The sequence below is a fragment of the Urocitellus parryii genome, chromosome 3 (genome assembly GCF_045843805.1).
Source record: "Urocitellus parryii isolate mUroPar1 chromosome 3, mUroPar1.hap1, whole genome shotgun sequence".
Lineage (NCBI taxonomy): Eukaryota > Metazoa > Chordata > Mammalia > Rodentia > Sciuridae > Urocitellus > Urocitellus parryii.
The window spans coordinates 121,529,033-121,536,686 of record NC_135533.1 but is presented as its reverse complement, the minus strand read 5'-3'; the positions used below and the strand labels follow the sequence as shown (position 1 = coordinate 121,536,686).

At 37.8% G+C, this 7,654-nt stretch overlaps 1 pseudogene; it reads left to right on the top strand.

Annotated features, from left to right (window-relative positions):
• Nucleotides 1–2,220: 2,220 nt before the first annotated feature.
• On the top strand, nucleotides 2,221–5,633 carry LOC113197384 (KH domain-containing RNA-binding protein QKI-like; annotated as a pseudogene).
• Nucleotides 5,634–7,654: the final 2,021 nt, after the last annotated feature.

The window sequence follows — 7,654 nt, the reverse complement described above, 5'->3', positions numbered from 1 at the left end:
TTAATGCTAAACCTTTACCTCCTCAATCTCTTCTTTTGTCCCTTCAGCTGATATGAGTGGCTTCCTATTAGTAGTATGCCCAGAAGATTCATCATTTTCATGGTGACCAATACATACTTTCCCAAAATCTAAAGATGAATGTTGTACCACAAGATCTTAAATGCATCCCTTCAAGTTCAGAACTGCAGCCATGTGGAGGTCTCAGAGAGCCCAGCTGTGCCATGCATTCGAGGACAGAAATCAATGAAGAGAGACATCTACCACATGGGTATAGAGGGACTCTTATGATTTATATATAGGGTGTCCCACAAAAGCTCATGGTTGAGACAATTCAAGAATATTGAGAGGAGAAATGAAGATGTTGTGAGGTGTAAACTAATCAGTGGTTAATCCAATGATATAGGTGGTAACTATATGCAGGTAGACTATGGCTGAATCAAGTTGTCACTGTGGATGAGAGTTTGGGGTTTATATTTTGTTCTTGTTCTCTCAAGAGACTGGAGTCTCTCTGCTTCCTGATCCTAATGATTCAAGATGCTTTCCTTCTCTATGTCATTCAGCCATGATATTCTGCCTCAGTTTGGACCCAGAGCAATTGAGATGGCCATATGTGAACTGACAACTCTGAAAGCCTGAGTCAAAAAAAATGTCCTCTAATTTATTCTTGTTGGGTTTTTCATCACACCAACAACATACTAATCATTGACCAGGAAGGCCACACTATACTCAGAAAACTACTCTATGCTGCTAAGTTCCATGGTAAATATCCTGATGCCCCATCTTGTACCACTCATTCCTTGCATTTGGCAAAATAAAAATAGACCCAGACTTCTTAGTTATTCTGGGTTATGAAAGACTTGAAGCATCAGAACCATGCTGGAGGTGAACCAAGGACATGTGAACAACCTGAGCCCTCCTCTCTATATAGTGACCCAACAGATACAAATATATAGGTATGAGTCACAAGATCGAAGGGCTTCACTTCTATCCTCTATAGCTTATACAACAGAAAGCATTCCTCCTCCTACCAGAAATATACATGTGATGAATTTTGAGAAACACACTGAAGCTATTATATTTGTAACTGAAAAAGGCACCGTATCCCACCTGTGTCAACCAGAAACTCATTTCCATTTCCATGATCACTCAGTCTCTACCTAAAGATAATAATGACATCCAGGCTACATCTAATAAGATGATCCATCAAAGTGTCAAAACGAAAAATGTGCATCTTTTCCCAGCAAGAGAATACAATATACTTTTTGACCTCAAGTGTTTCATTTTCCTCCATCTATGATATTCTGTAAATTAAATATTGAAATAAAATGTTAAATACTTTTTCTTGCTTTTGTACAGGGTATTGAACTCAGGAGAATGTGTTCCCAGGCTTGGATAGTTACCTATTTTTAACACACCTATGTTAGATGACACTAGGTCAGACAGGGGAAGGAAAACATATTCAAATATATTCACATTAAAATAAATGTTTTCCCATAGAATTCTAATTCCTCTGATCATCACTGGTACTTCATTCACTTCCCATTTCTAAGTCCCTTGACCACCAAAAAAAAAGTTTTGGCTAGTGTTGACCTCTAGCTAGTAGTGTCAATTCAAAAAACATTGGTGCAGCAATAGCCCTGCTCAGTTGGTTTGTTTTGGTATTCTGACCTTAACTGCAGTCCAAGGAAGGACTAGAGAACATGCTTATTTCCATGCATTGTCTCCTTATTTTGAGTCAGCAGCTGCAAACTAATTTCTCTGATTATCAGGACCAATCATGACCCAATAGCCTCAACTTGGTCTAATGATTCCTTGTCATGAGTAGCAAGAGGGAGGCTTGGACCTAGGTTAGAGCAGTCATTCTTGTGTTCTCTGTTTGGAACTAAGTCCTCTGCACTAGACCAATATAGGATTGATTTGCTGAAATGGGAAACAAACATTGTGCCAATGAGTTACTAATGGAGTCACTGCCATTCCCATGCCCTCATTCCAGTTCTGGGAATCCTGCCTATGCCACAAACATCATCATGTATTGGATATGGGTGTAACCACTCACCAAGTTTCATCTTTGACTCCTCAAAAGCCAGTCAACCTTTTTGTCAAGTGTTTTAGAGTGTTGGGAAAATGTAAGAGTAGTAATGGCAGGAATATACCTGATTTCCGCCCTTAATTGGCTGTGACATAAGCATTGTGCTCAGAAGACCCATGTTGAAAACCACAATGGTGGTTAAGCTGTTCACTAAGTCCATGGATAACCGTCTTGGCAGAAGCACTGCAGGCAAGGAAAACAAGGTCTCTCAAGGGTAAATGCCTATTTCACTGAGAACTAATATCAATCTGCCATGATGAAAGGTCTAATGTCATCCATCTGCTCTGAGGTACCTGGGTACATCCCATAGGGAATAACCTCATATTAGAACTCAGGGATGGATTCTGCTGTTTCCACATGGCTATAGGCAGGTCACCTCTGTGAGTGGAAATACATTGTCATGACCACATGAATAATCTCTCTTCATAAAAGCATGGACATTTTGTTCACTAGTTGCTGGGGAAAACGTGTGTGTCTAAGGAAGGAAGCCACCTGAGATACACCAATTGAATTAAGATCTACCTCATCATCAGGATCATTTCCTTCTCAGATCACTCTTTGGTGATTATGATCTGGTACCAAAATACCTTCATTACTTTGCAAACACAGAGTTTATTTTCTTTACATTAAAAACATCATGATGAAAACAGTCATTTAAAATCAAGACTACATTTCTGTGAACATAAATGTGAAAATAGCAGAAACTTGTAACATTGAATAGTGAAAAGACTGCTTTTTTATACCCCCAAATTAGATTATTTATATAACTTCTATTTCTATATATGAATACACAACAAGTGTAACTCTGCATCATGTATAATCACAAGATTGGTAAATCATATTCCACACACACACACACACACAAAAAAAAAAACCACTACTGTCATGTATATCTAAAAAGAAGAAATAAAAATTTTAAACAATTATACTATATAGAAGAGTTGTGTTAATATACTACCTAAATTATGGACTTCATAAGATAGTTGGTCAAACAGTGGTTTTGAAACAAACATCCATTTCCTTCAAAGTAGAATTTCTTCTAATGAACAAATCACATTTACATATCTGGATGTAAATATCAAAGGGTAAATATTATTTCTGTTAACAACTCCGTGGTTAGAAAAGTTCCAAGCATGCTTCAGTTATTTGGTAGAGTAAATCTACCTTAACAAATGTTAATGAGAAAATAGAAAACACATCAAACATTTCTGAGAATATTTTACTGTCCAAATTGACATGTAACATAAATATATAAAATGTATTTCAAAGAAACAACATGAGAAAAGAATATAAATTATATCATAAATAAGTGTTCATCAACTCTTTGTGGAAATCATACTTTTTGATATAGGGGGTTATATAACATTATTAAAATAATTGTGCATGCCTTTTTAATTTTAATATATGGTTAGAAGACATTGAATAATCAGCATTCTGTGTATTCTTATTAGACAATGTTGAACTGGAGTCCTCAGGTAGCAATAGTGTCACACTCAACTTGTACAAAAAGCCTCATATCCACCCAGGGGACATGTATGAGACTCCTGGGAGAGGGTCTGGTTACTGGAAAGTTGGAGACATGTGGCCTTTACCATGTACTCATGCAGAATACTTGGATGGAGCCCTGCTTTTGTTACTTCCCAGATGCAAATTATCCACGATGCTGAGCCTCCTTGACCTTCTGACTGGCAATCACACAGTTCTGGCCTCATGTTCAAGTGATGACTGATGTTGTTTTCTACCTACCAGCAAAAGGATTTTCACCAAGAGCTGTTCTTCAAAAGATGTGTAATTCTCTGCAGCAGGTGACATGACTGTTGCCAAACTCCCATAGTCTACATTGGGATTCTCCTGGAGGGCTTGCCCTAAACAGCAGATTTTGTCTCCTGTCACCAAGTCCTCTATTAGCATACATCTAGGAGATAAGATCATCCATCCAGCTGGGCCACCATAACTACTGTGGTAAATGTCACTGTGTCTCCACACATTGGAGGACATACACATTCCTCAACTTTCACTGTAGCTTATATACAAGCCAGCCTCCATGGGCCTCAGCTCTGAGCCCAGAGCAGGAGTCAGTGCAGAGAGGCACACTGGGTCACCAGCAGACAGTGCCCCTGCCCATTCCTCCTCTCTGGTGTTGGTGCCAAGACATTAGGGGAAGTGATCTGCAGAGCCTGGAATATTGGCAAGGGAAATGATAATCCCAGAAAACCTGATGCAGTTGGTGAAGGATAAGAAGCTCTTGAGCATCTTGTCTAAATTCTGCAGGATCTTCAACCACTTCTAGTGACTGCCAGAGGAAGAACTTAGCAGAGTACTTAAAGACATGTACACACATTAAATGGCAGTACAAAAAAGGAGTGCAAAATTCTCTGATTATGTGGGGCCTGTTGTTCAGAACGTGAGAGAAACTATATGTGTCTGTAAAAGAATATTCAAATTTTTGTGACTGCAAAATGGTGTGACCACTTTGGAAAGCAGATTGGAGATTCCTTAGAAAACTTTAATGGAACCACCATTGACCCAGCATTCTCACTCTTAGGTGTATACGCCAAAGAATTAAAATCACACCATAGTAATGCAGTGACATCAGTGTTCATAGCAGCTGAATTCACAGTAGCTAAACCATGGAAACAATCTAGATGTCCTTCAACAATTGAATGTGTAAACAAACTGTGGTATATATGCATAATGGAATATTATTCAGCCTTAAAGAAGAATGAAATTATAGCATTGAAAGGTAAATGGACAGAGTTGGAGAATATCAAAGAACAAAATAAGTCTCTATTTGTGTAAAAAATTCAAAAGTTTTAAATATCTAGATTTTAATTTTTTTGGGAGGATCTTTGGCCACAGAGAATTTACCGTTAAAGAGCTTGAGGCAGAAACTGGATATGAAACAATGGCCTAAGGTAAAGGATCAATGACAGATAAAGGAGGAGCAACGTAGAGCAAACTGAATTGGAAGCATATACATGAAGATTCAGATGTACCCTTAGAGCAAAGTAAAACTATACAGGGAAGTTGAAGAAAGGAAGCAAACACTGGTACCTTCAGCAGAAAAGGAAAACAGTTCAAACTGAGTTAAAATTATAGAACCTTAATTTTATCCATCCTTCATAAAATTTTGAGAATAAGGTACATCCAATATGTGTCACTGTATTGGGCAAACTGAAGAAGATGCAGCTGATGGAGCTTTTGATTCTGAATGACACCTGCAGAGATGCCAACAATAAATCATCAGCCCTTGCTTGGTTTTTCTCTGTGGCAACAGCCCAGGCTGCTCCTAGGATCATAAATGGGGCTGCACCTTTTCTCTCACCAGTGACCCTGAGTATTCATCTCCAGCTGACTCTACCATAATACATTTTATCAGACAATTACAGACCTCTTTCATGCCAAAAGGAACTCCTCACCAATCTGCTGTGATTGTCCCTCCAGGGCCAGAGGTTGGGTTACTCTACACACCCTACAAATACCTTACACGTTGGCACCAGCCACTTCAGTCCTTGAGTACCCTATTGAACCCAAAGGTGTGTGAAGTGCAGTGGCTACTGAGGTTCGAAGGCACGATATGTGTGTCCATCCTTTCCAAAGGATTGTGACTGAAGGTGGAGCTGAATACTGGCAACTAACCTATGAACTTCTCGTCTCTGAACTCTTTGCCCAATAATGACCTGATCATGCCTGCCTGTTGATCATTTAAGTGGTCATTGCCTTTGCTTGCCTGTGGTCAGTGCAGCAAGATGAGGGACTTGTCTGTTCATTTGTCTTACTATCTAGGCAAACAAAACACCAATAAAATGTTGTCTTCTAACTCAAGTTTTTATCCGCCAACTCTACCCCTGTGTGGATGAAAGGGGTTCTAGAAACTGCCCTGAATAGTAGTAAAGTAGTAGGGCCCAAATAATCTCACAGCACTTATTATCTTTCAATGTCTTACCCCAAAAGAATGGGAAGAAGGCTTCCAAGGGAGACAGGTGGCCCTTGACTACACAGTGACAGAGGGAGTAACTGTGTCAGAGTTCTAGGAAACTTTTCTTCTCATAGCAAAGTCACACTCTCTCTAAATAAACTGTGTGCTGGTGCAATATTCATGAACTTTAGTCAGGCAAGTCATTGGTGAAGTGATTTGAAATGAAAAGTATTCAAGTTTCATATACTGCTCAGTCACTACAGTGCCTTTCAAGGCAGATGATGCAATTTTTTATATTGCTTCTCATATGAGAAATATGGGAAGATTATGCCATGAGAGAAAAACTGAAGAAGATGTTTTAAAAGTAATGCAAAGAACCATGTCTCAATAGTAACCCTAAAAGTAATGTCTTAAGCTCACTAGTCAAAAGGCATAGGCTAGCAGATTGGATTAAAAAGAAAGATCCAATAATATGCTGCCTCCAGGATACTCAAATGATAGGAAAAGACATACACAGACTGAAGGTGAAAGGCTGGGAAAAATCATACCACTCATATGGAATATGAAAGTAAGCAGGGTTTCAATACTCAAATAAAATAGACTTCAAGCCAAAGTTAATCAAAAGGGATAAAGATGGACATTACATATTGCTCAAGGGAACCATACACCAATAAGACATAACAAACATAAATAAATACATATGCCCCAAACAATGGTGCAGCTGTGTTTATCAAACAAAGTCTTCCCATGTTCAAGAGGCAAATTAACCAGAACACAATAATCATGGGTGACTTTAACACACCTCACTCACCACTGGATTAATCTTCCAAACAAAAGTTGAATAAAAACTATAGAACTCAACACAATCAATAACTTAGACTTAACTGACATATATAGAATATTTTAACCTGCATCAAGTATATAAACTTTCTTCTCAGCAGCACATGGATCCTTCTCTAAAATAGACCATATATTATGCCACAAAGCAACTCTTAGTAAATACAAAAAGTAGAGATTCTATCATGCATTTTATTGGATCATAATGGAATGAAATTGGAAATCAACAACAAAATAACAAAAATTTCTCCATAACTTGGAGCCTAAACAATATGCTACTGAATGAACAATGGGTTACAGAAGACATCAAAGAGGGGATTAAAAAATTCATAGGGGTAAATGAGAACATAGACAAAACATATCGAAATCTCTGGGACACCATGAAAGCAGTAATAAGAGGAAAATTCATTGCATGGAGTTCATTCCTTAAAAGAAGAAAAAGTCAACACAAAATGACCTCACACTACATCTCATAGCCTTAGGAAAAGAACAACAAATAAGTAGCAAAAGCAGTAGAAGACAAGAAATAATTACAATTAGAGTGGTAATCAATGAAATCCAAACAATAGCAACAACTTAAAACAGTGACAAAACTAAAAGTTGGTTCTTTGAAAAAATAAATAAAATTTACAGACCCTTAGCCATGCTAATGAAGAGAAGGATAGAGAGAACTCAAATAACCAGCATACTTGATGAAAAAGGTAATATCAAAACAGACACTAAAGAAATACAGAGGATAATTAGAAATTACTTTGAAATCTTATACTCCAATAAAATAGAAGACATTGAAAGCATAGACAAATTTCTTA